The following is a 12,327-nucleotide window of genomic DNA, read 5'->3' as shown; positions in this document are numbered from 1 at the left end:
GAGTTAAGAAAACAATATAAGTAATCTTTTTTTTTTAATATTGTCATTTTTAGTTTTATTCATTGCTAAAAGGATGATAGTTGGAGTTCCAGGGATGCCCCACGCACTGGCATGAAATGCTTTCTTCTCAATAACTTCACTATCCCACTTTGGCACAGCTGCCAAGAACCACGTGATGGTAAGAATTACCCACCAAACGCTGCCAGCCATAGTAAAAAAAAAATAGAGTACCATTAAAAGCATGATACAGGCTTTCTTATGAGATCCTTGTGTCACTGTGGAAGCCTTATACCGTGCAGGGCTAGATGCATTGCAGGCTACTCGGTCCTCAAGCAAAAACCCAATAAAGAAAATTAATGATACCATCATGTAGCAGACTGCATAAAATATAATAGGTCTTTCAGGATAATGGAATCTTGTGACATCAATCAAAAAAGTTAAAAAAGTAAATAATGTGGCAGAGAGGCAAATGATTGAAATCAATCCTATGAAATATGGAGCAAATGAAAGTTCTTCTCTCCTAAAGTACATGTTTGGACAAGGAGGTGAACAGTCACACACGTGTGAAAAAGAATAGCCAAGATCAGGATCAATTTTCAACTCTCGGGGACACCAAAAACCATAGTCCCTCTGCACTGCCACTGGGGCTCCTTCAGTAGGATCTCCAGCTAAATTCACATCCACAAGTCGAGGATACAGCTCATCACAATCTGGGAACCTACTGCATTCCATATCTTCAGCCCAAGGAACACCGAACATCTCCATGAGCTTCAAACACTCTCTGTAAGCCCGCTGGCAGAGCCTAGGGCAGGGAAGTGTGATGCGTCCGTATTCCATACAAATAGGAGCATAGAGTGCACAAATGGTCGGAAATCCCGAGAACCATCCAAATTCACCATAGGGTGGAATGGCTCCATTGCTAAAGCTGCTGTCTGTTGGTCATAATGTTCAGAAGATTAGGCATGAAGGTAGTATTATAAGGCAAATCTTGGCACATCTTGAAGGTAATAGGTTCACAAGAAAACAAACTGTGTCCACCTATATGCCCCACAAACATAGACAAGGGCCACAGAATGAAAACGATCCAACTCATAGCCGTGCTTCCTCGACTGAATGAGATTCAGATGATCAGGCCTACTCAATATGTATTTTAGATCTTTATACACTTGCAGGTCTCAGCTTGAAAGTACTTCTGTCTTACTGTTAAGTTCTTCAAACAGAAATACTCTTTGCACCGTCAGAAGTTTGTTAGCTTGGTCTCACAAAAGGCATTTGTTTTTGGTTTCACAATATGGGAAAATGACATCATCTTGCCTCTTCTTTTCATTTTATTACATAGGGCACCACTTGGCCAACATATCAAGTTGATCAACCACATTCCCAAACAACAGATTCCATCTTAGGAGAAGAGCTATTTCTTCCTTTGACTGTAATATCTCACACCTCGGGGCCGGGCTCCTGGGGGTCTGCAGCGCCGGCCGGGGGTGGCCGCGCGTCCCTCAGGTACATGGAGAGAACGAGGACCGCCGGCGAGCACACACGTACCAATATAACTAATCTTGTAGAAGAAAATGTTTATCCTCCCTAAGAGGACAAATCAATTGCAATATGCCATTGTAAGTCATTTTAATCCGACATTAATTTAGAGTCCTCCCCCCAGGTACTAGCAAAAGTCAATACTTGGTTAATATTGGATGTACCTTTTTAAAAAGCCTACACCACTTCCTTCCTCTAGAATTCAGGCTTGGCCATAGTTGCCCTTGGCTTTCTCCAGGGTGAGCCTGAATTATTGAGATTTTGCTGTACCTGGAATTGGTTTATGTCTTCACTACTCCTTGTAATGGAAAGAAGAGGGAGAAGGTACATATGACTTCACATAGAAGTGATAGTATGTTATGGGAAAAATATACCTGTATCCGAAATCAGGAAAACTTTGGAGTTCCTGGCTGGAACCAGCCACCGCATTTCAACCCACACAAACACTGTCGCTTTGCTGTCTCAAAATTGACTTCAACTTGTAGCAGTGTTTGAAATTCCTGAAAGATTCATGACATCCTGGACATAAAATTATTGTTAGGAATTAGTAGTGTGAGTGTGGCTAATTACAATACAGTTTCCTTTCCTTTGTCAAGGAAAGCACTTAATAAATTATTCTTAATAAGTTTCTGCGTAGTTATCCTGCTAATAGAAGAACATGTGCGTGGTATTTTCACGCTGGTTATGCACAGTCATGTTCTCCATTTTACTGATTCTTGTATACTTTCAGAAGTCCCAATGAGGGAGCCTTTCCTAGCTCATTTTCTCTGGGACCAATGCTGTTTGATCTGGATGTCTCAGCCAGTCTAAATTAGCATTTTGTTGTTTTATTATTAAAGTTCAGTTTTCTCATTAGCAATGTATATGTGACCTATATACTTCTTTCTGATCCAATCTTTTTTCTACCCTTTGGTTTATTCATTTATTTATTTAGTCAACTGATATTTATTACGCAACTTGAATGTGCCAAGGCAGTGGCTCATGGCTGAAATATTGTCCCCAGAAGGGACAATGTCTTGTACATACTACATGCTTAATAAATATTTGTTGAGTGGATGTGTGAACAAATGAATTCATGAAAGTCTTAGACCTGATGTCCTGGAACTTCTATTCTAATGAATGTGCAGATAGCAATAGCAATCGCTTGCAAGTACATAAAATAATTTCAAACAGCAATAGGCGTAATGAAGAAAGATTTTCAACTTAGGAGCAGAGGTACTGCTTGAGTTTGGGTAGCCAGGGAAGGCTCCCCCGAGGATATGGTGCATGGAGAACTGAGGGTGAGCATTTCTGACAGAGGGAACTTGCAGTGCGAAGGGAGGCCAGGGTAGCTTGAACTTAGTGAACTGGACAAGGGAATTTGGTATGAGGAGAAATTGGTGACGTAGGCAGAGGCTAGGTTATGTAGCGACTTATCAGCCACCATAAGGATGATGGGTTTTATTTTCAATATAATGGGAAGCTTCTGGAAGATTGCAAGCAGGGAGATGACATAATCCATCATCTGATTTATACTTTTTTAGGAGCTCGTTCTGGCTGCAATGTGGAGAATGGACCACAGGGAAGCAAGGCTGGAAACAAGGAGATTGGCCAGGAGATAGTTGCAGTGATTCCAGGGAGAGATACTGGTGGCTGGGCCAGGGTGAGGCAGTGGATTTGGAAAGGACTGAGCTTGTGTTTGTAGGTGCACCCAACCAGACTTGCTGATGAGGAGTGAGAGATTGACACAAGTTGATCAGGGATGACTTTTGGATTTTTGGCTTGAGGAACAGGGTAAGTGTTGGTACTGTTTAATTTATTGGAGAAGACTTTAGAAAGAACAGCTTGGGGATAGGGAATGGTATCTAAGGCTCTGTTTGGGGCATGTTCCATTTGAGGTTTTTGTCATCTGGTCTCTAGAGGATGAAATTTGACATGCGAGATTCAATGGTTTGGCTCCTGCCTACCTCTCCCATCACTTTCTATACTGAAGTATTTTATGCACTAGATACCCCACATAGCCTGCCTGCCATCTCAAACGCCTCTTCTCTGCCTGGACAATGCACCTTGAAAACTCTACTCAGTATCATGTTCTCTAGGAAGTCTTCTGTATCCATCAGTTTACCATCATATGCTGCACTAACAAGCAATCCCCAAACCTCAGTTGCCTATAACAACAAAGGTTTGTTTATGTCCTGTGTTGCACATTCATCATGAATCAGTGCAGATAGATTTCAGTTCTTCTTCATTACAGGACCCAGGCTGAATGAGCAGCCCCATATTTGGGATATACCTGTCTCCTGACAGAGGGGAAGAGAAAGATGGCAGGAGTACATAATGGCTCTTAGGGTTTCTGCTCCAAAGTGACACACCATCCCTGCGTTTACATTTCATTGCCAGGTCAAGTCACAGGCCCAGCCTGATTTCAATGGGGTGGAAAAATCGACTTCTTGTTTGAGGAAAACCTAAGGAGGGAGGAGTCTGGTAGCAAAGGGCAGTGGTTATTTTAAAAATAATAATAATAACGAACACAGTGCTAATGAGCATAGGAAGGTGATAGATATGCAAATTCTCAGGCCCCACCCCAGATCTACTGCAAGAGAAAACCTCAGAGGTAGGGGGAAGGATGGAGGTCCAGTAATCTGTGATTTGACCAGTCCTCCAGGTGATTCTAATTCATGCTCAAGTGTGAGAATCACTGACCTCACCCGCCTTCTCTGGTGGGTGAGGACTATCACCCACCAGAGAAGACTATCTTCTTCTACCAACTAGGTCAAGGGCTATTCCCTAGGGTACCCACACTTCTATCACTGTTGTTGCTGCTTTATTTGGAAGTTCAAGCCTTTTCAATACCACTACTGACATAGGGTAGGCATGCAATAAATATCTGTAGAACTGTAAAACTAAACTCTCATGTGATCCACAGGAGCAATGTAGCATTCGCCATCCTAGCCCAGCTCTGGAGGTCCAGTCCATAATGCTCTTGAGACCTGTGCTTTATACAAGCTCAGGGAATATCTCAACTCCTAGAAGTCACTGTCTATGCACATCACTTATCTTAGTTCATTTGCAGAACTTGTCATTATGCAGACATAATTATTTACTTTTAATACTAGAATGGAATCTCCATGTACGCTGCATTTTCAGCACCCACAACAGTGCTAAGCCCAGAGGACTTCAATGAATATTTGTGAAAAGAATGAATAGAGTATTTCTTCATATTTGCACTAAAAGTGAAAAATCACACGAGTTGCTGCTTTTAAAAGAAAGGGTGCTTACTTTAGAAAGCATGTGATTAATGTGGGGTTGGAATGCTCAGTGAACTTACAAATTCCTGAGGCTAAACTTCTGTAAATTAGCTGGAACTTTCTCTATTTGTAATAAAAAATAGCGTAAGACAAATTTGAAAAAATGATACATGTACTAACTATAATGGTCCTTTACATAAAGACAGCATGACAAAATCTACAAAGCGCTTTCACATTGTTGTTTACATAGTTTTCTCTGTATTTCAAGGCTAAGATTTTAGTTTCAGGAAGGTGTCTTGGGTTACGGTCTCCAGGAATCAGACGATGGGACAGAGATTTGTTTGCAGGGTTTACGGAGAAGTGCCCATAGGGTCAGCAGCCTGGAGGAGGGAGGAGGGAGGACTGCGCAGGAGGAGGATGTAGACCACAGCGCAGCTGCAGGCGAGAGCTGGGCCCAGCACAAGGGCATCTCTGGAGGTGTTGTCCCACCTTGAAGCAAGGGATGGGTCCTTCCTGCCTCTGCAGGGAATAGTGTTCAGAGGTGTTGCCTCTGGGGCATGGTGTGGCTTTGGGAGAGAAGGCTTCCTTCAGCTGAAAGCAATTCCCAGGGAGCAGATCACCGGAGAGCCTCAGCCACCAACACTCTTGTGGCCGGGGGACCGTGCGTTTCCGGGCTGGAGCGAGGATCTGGGCAGCACAGCGTCCAGCACGGGAGACTGCGTCAGCTTCACCTGTGAATTTGCTAGAAACACCTCAAGCCTACTGTGGATCTTAACAAGCACCTCAAGCCTACTGTGGATCTTAACAAGCCCACTCAGATGATGCCAATGCACACTCAAACTCGAAGACCACTAGGCTTGAGGGTCTGAAGAGGGCTTTGGTCCCTTCACAGGACCCGAGGATCCACTTGCTTCTCATTCTGTATGAGGCCACTTGAAAACTGATGACTTTCCTTTCAAGGGACCCAAAAGAATTCCCTTGGGCCACACTTGGAGTCAGTTTGTAATGGAAATTAAAATGCAGAAAAAAGGAAATGAATTGATTTTCCTGTGTTCAACAGCTTTCAAAGACAGAAAGAAAGCAAGGAAATCAAAAGAAGAGATATGAATGTGTCTATGTGTAGGAAATGGATTTCCTGAGGTGTAGGTAAGCAAAGAATAAATCAGCTGGGGAAGAAATACTGTAGTGGGGACGACCTTCTGCCTCTAGGTGGCACTGTTAACACAAGACAGCTCTGTGGTCCAGTGTTGCAGTGGAGTGGGAAAGCGTCCTTTGTACGTAAAGTGCTTTTGCTAATTAGTTATTTATGACTCAGGGAGTATTCAAATTAAATCTAGAGAAATTTGCAATATGTAGCACATACATTCTGTACACAATTATTTCATTAAAGCACCCAAGCTTTACTATACTAAAGTTTCCTCTTTTTTCCTTTCTAAATTCTAAGAAAAATTAATCTTCATAACTATCGTTGTACATTATTGAGATAATATTTTAAAATAATAATAATAACTCCTTGCATTTGTGCATCACTTGAAAGTTTTAACAGCCACATTAAGTGAAGAAAGCCGAGTGCAGAAATTGTCTAGTATGTTACTATTTGTTTAAAAACTAAGGTGCTAAAAAGAATATATCATTGTATTGTTATCTATATGCATAAGACATCTTTAGAAGGGTAACTAATAACAGTGATTACCCTTTGCAGAGGGATGGGATTTGGAGGATGGGAAATAGAGTGGGAGGAAGAGTTTTCACTATATACCCTTCTGTACTTTTTGAAGTTCTAACCATGTGAACGTATTACTATTCAAAAAAAATTTTTTAAGAAAAATTTTGGGTGTTTTCCTGTATCCTCAGGAACGATGAGAAATGAGTATTGCCGTTCTCATTTTACAAAGAGTCATGCACGTAGGAGAGATGGCACTTTAACTGTAGGCTTCTCATTTCTGTGACAGTGCTCTTTCTACAAACCATTTTGTTTCAAATTTTACCTAAATCTGAAATTGCGGGGTGCAGTGTTGTATCTTGGAAGCCACTTGCACTGGCTTTACTCAGAAGTAAACCCAGGCTCACTGAGTCAACTGTTGCATTGTTTACACTATTTTTATGGAACTAAAAGTCTGCTTCTTCAAAGAAAATCAAAGTAATATCTGTTTCATAAGCAAAGGACAATTTCCTTGAAATTATCTTTTGCTATCTGTGGAAGATTGCAGTAAACCATGAAATTTACTAGATTATGAAATACAGAGCTGCTTTTTTTGGTTTGAAGAGTTTTTGTAACTGGCCTCAAAGAAGTATAGTCTAAAAGTCTAGGTTTCTCCTTAAGGATGGGTATAAAAAGACACCCCTGCATAGATTTGCACTCCAGGGCATGGCTCTGTCAGCCTTTCTAGCAGGGGTGCTTATGGCATAGAGTCTGTCTTATCTTCCAGAAACTGGGTCTCTTCAGAATTGTTATCTATGTGCATTCATGGTAAGTGTGGCAGGTACGGAGGGGAGGAGGGAGGAAAAAGGGAGACAAGGAGGGAGCTTAGCTGACTATTTGACAGTAACCTTATTTAGGTCACTCTTTTCATCAGTGGAATTCAACTTGGTACCGGCCCAACCTTGAGAAAGTCACTGAAATTGTTTACACATCTGTAAAATGGGAATCATTCCTACTTAGGGTCACTGGAACAATTAAAATGGTAAGGTAACTGGCATAGTGCCTAGAGAAAAGCATGTTTAAAATAGATATTGTGGGGAATTCCCTGGCGGTCCAGTGGTTAAGACTCAGCACTTCCAATGCGGGGGGCGGCGCAGGTTCGATCCCTGGTCAGGTAACAAGGATCCCACAAGCTGCGTGGCACGGCCAAAAAAAAAAATAGGTATTGTTGCAGGTGTGGAGTGACAGGGGTGGGGTTAGCTGCCTCTCCATCCCCCCATCTTTGAGATGGGGTCAATACCACTTACCTTGCAGGACTGCCGTTAGAGCCAACAAGATAGTGAGCTCGGTAATGGTTACTGAGGAAAGTCCCCCTTTCCCTGGCCCTATCAGCAGCGGTCTCCTCATCAGGGCTGCCAGTTCCAGACCCTGTTTCCTCCAGCGACTTTTAGTAAAGAATAGCCTGATCATGCAGTTCCCTGCTCAAAGACCAAAGATGGGAATCTAAACTCAGGAGGTGGGAGCCCCTGTCCGGGTAGAGATGTGCAAAAGTCTCATAGCAGACCTGGGACCCGAGAGAGGCACTGGGGCCAGAGGCCTGGAGGTGGCGTCCTCTGAGAGGAGAGGAGGGTGGCGGCTGTGGAAGGGATCGGGTTTTCTAGCACACACCCTGGAGCCTGAAGACAGAGCCCTGAAGAGCATCCATGTATGAGCACTGGGGAGGACATGACGAGGCCACAGTAATGTTGTGTTGGTAATTCTTGAAGCTGGTTGATGGGTTCGTGGGGGTTTATTATACTACTCCTTCCACTTCTGCGTTGTTTGAAATTTTTCATAATAAAAAAGTTAAAAAAAAAAGACCATGTTTCAAACTATACACACATTATACTGTATTGCATATATGGTGTATTTCCAAATTAAAAATTGAAAGGATAAAAAAAAGACATGATGAGGAGGACCAGGGGAGGTCGGAGGTTCAAGGTTCTGGGGAAGGGAAGATCTGAAGGGTCAAAATAAGACATAATGATGATCAAGCGCTTTTTACATGGGAAACACCCAGTGTGCATTACCTCATGTAGCTCTCAAAACCACCGCCCAGTACAGCAGGTGCTCCTTGGGGCCCCATTTCACAGATGATGAAACAGGCCTGGAGAGGGAATGTGAGTGGCACAGCTGGTGAGTGGCTGAGCTGGGATTGGAAGTCAGGCCTCTGCTCTGGCCACCCACTACTCCACCCTTACCCCCAGCTGAAGGGGGAGGTGCTGGCACCAGCACCAGGAGGCCTGGATGGGATGCAATTGAATTGGGCGCGGAAGACCCTAGGGAAGCCATGAGCAAGTGTCATTTAAAGAGACAGGAGGTGGAGTAGGTGGAAAGCTCATTGTGATGTGCAGGAGAGGAGGAAGCAGGAGCTGAAGAGCAATATTGTAAATATTGTATTAATACAGTAAGTCCCCTACATACGAACCTTCAAGTTGCAAACTTTCAAAGATGTGAACGTGCATTTGCATGTCCAACATAAGTTAGTTCACGTGTCTGGCGTACATTGTCACGTGCGTGCATCCTCTACAAGTGGTTGTGCTTTTGTGTACTTTACTTACAGTAATGTATAGAGTACAGTAGTACCGTACCAGTAAAAAATAGAAGTGTTCATTTCTTTGGTACTAGTGCAGAACTTCTTGGAATACACAACCTTAGAATAAAATATTTCAGGACTTCCCCGGCGGTCCAGTGGTTAAGACTTAGCCTTCCAATGCAGAGGGTGTGGGTTCGATCCCTGGTCCAGGAGCTAAGATCCCACATGCCTCGTGGCCAGAAAACCAAAACATAAAACAGAAGCAATATTGTAACAAATTCAATAAAGACATTAAAAATTATATTTCAAGCCCATAAAATAATTTCACTCCGAAGAATTTTGAATAGGAATGTACATTAGATATTAGAGATATTGGGTTGATGGGTAAAGATACCATCTTTTTAATCCAATTACTTCACTGTGACCACATTTGTTAAAACTAAGTTCAGTATTATGTGTGGTCATTATGATTTCTTTGGATCCCTAGTATCTATATTTATTTCAGCAGACATAATATACTTGTGTGAAAAGTATTATAAACCCATTACAGTACAGTACTATATAGCCAATTGTGTTAGTTGTGTACCTAGGCTAGCTAACTTTGTTGGACTTAACAAACAAATTGGACTTACAAGCACGCTCTCAGAATGGAACTTGTTCATATGCAGGGAAATTACTGTATAGTAAATGATGAGAAGGGGGTAGGTGATGGAGGAGGCGTCGTCAAGGGAGGCTTTCTTTAGGAAGCAGAACATTATAGCCTGGTTACAGGTCAAGGGGCAGAAGCCCAAGTAAACAGAAAGGTTCGTGTTTTGAAGGAGAGGGACCCAGGCACAGATGGAGGGCTTCACCTGGGGAAGAGAGAGCAGAGTGAAGACGTGAACAGGTACAGAGTGCCCGCTGTGTCTCTCCTGCTCCTTATCTCATTTACTTACTGATCCCAGATTCAAGGGATCATGGTCTGCAGATGAGGAAATTCAAGATCAGGACAGGCTGACAGACCTGCCCAAATCTGCACAAACAGAAAGCGAGCAGGCAAGAACCGGACCTGTGTCGGTCGACTCTGAAGCCCGTGTGTGCACTTCCTTCCTTCCCCCGGGGCCCTGCAGCCCATCTCCTGCTAGGACGGGGGTGGGTGGGCAGAAGATCTGGAGGGGACAGGGAGGCCAGGGAGTTTGTCACTCGCTGGGAAAGACAGAGAGGTGATGGACATTTAGTTTGCTTCCATGTCCTGGCTACTATAAATAGTGCTGCAGCGAATATTGGGGTGCATGTGTCATTTTGAATTATGGTTTTCTCAGGGCATATGCCCAGTAGGGGGATTGCTGGGTCATATGGTAGTTCTATTTTTAGTTTTTTAAGGAACCTCCATACTGTTCTCCATAGTGGCTGTATCAATTTACCTTCCTACCAACAGTGCAAGAGGGTTCCCTTTTCTCCACACCCTCTCCAGCATTTACTGTTTGTAGATTTCTTGATGATGGCCATTCTGACCGGTGTGAGGTGATCCCTCATTGTAGTTTTGATCTGCACTTCTCTAATGGATAAAGAAGATGTGGTACATATATACAATGGAATATTACTCAACCATAAAAAGGAACAAAACTGGGTCATTTGTAGAGACGTGGATGGACCTAGAGATTGTCATACAGAGTGAAGTAAGTCAGAAAGAGAAAAACAAATATCATATATTAACGCATGTATGTGGAATCTAGAAAAACGGTACAGATGAACCTGTTTGCAGGGCAAGAATAGAGACGCAGACTTAGGGAACAGATGTGTGGACATGGCGGGGAGGGGGATGAATTGGGAGATTGGGATCGACATATACACACTACCATGTTTAAAACAGATAGCTAGTGGGAACCTGCTGTATAGCACAGGGAGCTCAGCTCGGTGCTCTGTGATGACCTAGATGGATGGGATGGGGGTGGGAGGGAGGTCCAAGAGGGAGGGGATATATGTATACATATAGCTGATTCACTTCATTGTACAGCAGAAACTAACACAACATTGTAAAGCAACTATACCCCAATAAAAATAAAAATAAAAATAAAAAATGATATTAAAAAATAAAGCTCAATAAATGCTCATGACTATTATTATCAGAAAAAAAAAAAGAAAAGACAGAGGGATGAAGAGGAACAGTCCGAAGGGGCTGGTGTGGGGAGTTCTGCAGGCGGCAACTGGGGAGGTCTGGCCAAGGGAGGCCTGGTCAACTGGGAAGGCGCGCAAGGCCCAGCTGGGCCAGTCAGCATCAGCGGCTGCCTAATGGGAAGGGCTCAGAGCTCGGCAAGGAGGGCACACACGTGAGGGTGGAGGTGAAAGGCCAGGACACTGCTTCATTTTTTCTCTTCTCTCACTTTGGTCAGGGTGATCATGTGTGCACCGCATGCAGTTGTAAGTCTGCGTGTGAGCGTGTTAAGTATACCCAAGGCATGTGTGGGTTTCCGTGTATGGGTGTGAGAGAGTGTGTTTATGTCTGAGCGTGTGGGTGTATGTGTGAGGGTCTGTGTGTGGGTGGTGCGCGTGCACGTGCTTGGCCCTGGCTGTGCGGCTGGAAGGCAGACACATCCCTCTGAAATAAATCACTGTCTGCGGCGCTGGCTGCAAGCTACGTGCCAGGCTTCCTGAGGCTCGGGCTCTGGCTGCTCGCGGCCCTATCTGCCCTTAGAGTGGCCCCAGACCTTTGGGCACAAGGACGTTCTGTGCAGGTCTGAGGGGCACCGTCAGGTGGGAGCCAACCTCGTGCAGGGTCTGCAAATGCCTGTGGTCACAGCTGGGGCTCTTCCGTGGGGCATCCTGACCCAAGTGCACCCACCTCCTGTGTGTCTGAGTCTGCGTGGGAAATCCGGGTGCATAGGTTATACCTGCAGTGTTTTATTACTGAAATGCAAGCAGCAGGGATTGAATTAGAGACAGAGGCAGAGAGAGAGAGAGAGTAAAGAGGCACATTCGTGGCACAGGAAGTGTAATTCAGCCAAACATGTTGTGTGTTCCTAGACTTTCCTTGTTTGCCTATAAAACTGATTTCCTCCCTCCCTCCCTCCCTCTCTCCTTCTTTCCTTCCTTCCTTCCTTCTACAGACTGTTTATTGAAGCCATATGATGAGCCAGGGACAGTGCCGGCTGCTGGGCCTAGAGGAGGGAACAGTCAGACACAGGCCCTGGCCTCATGATCTGAGTCTGTCAGAAGAGACACACATGGAGCAAGTCATCACCCCCGTGGCACACATGTGTGGAAGGGGAAAGGTGTCCTGGGATCTTATAATAAAAGGCTCTTAGTCCTGGAGTGCGGGGTGGTGAGCTAGGTGACAAGAGCTCTCAAAGAAGCCCTCCTTGGGAGTG

The 12,327-nt window shown here is 44.1% G+C and overlaps 1 pseudogene across 1 annotated transcript; it reads right to left on the bottom strand.

The window, feature by feature from the left end:
• Positions 1-3: 3 nt before the first annotated feature.
• Positions 4-5,515, bottom strand: LOC309654554 (frizzled-3 pseudogene; annotated as a pseudogene). The gene is made up of 2 exons (XR_014268281.1): positions 1,701-5,515; positions 4-1,584 (listed from the first exon to the last, which is right to left on the bottom strand). The product of XR_014268281.1 is annotated as a frizzled-3 pseudogene (transcript).
• Positions 5,516-12,327: the final 6,812 nt, after the last annotated feature.

This window comes from Balaenoptera physalus (genome assembly GCF_965194825.1).
Source record: "Balaenoptera physalus genome assembly, chromosome: 2".
Lineage (NCBI taxonomy): Eukaryota > Metazoa > Chordata > Mammalia > Artiodactyla > Balaenopteridae > Balaenoptera > Balaenoptera physalus.
The sequence above is the reverse complement of the archived record's forward strand: the minus strand, read 5'-3'. Positions and strand labels throughout refer to the sequence as shown.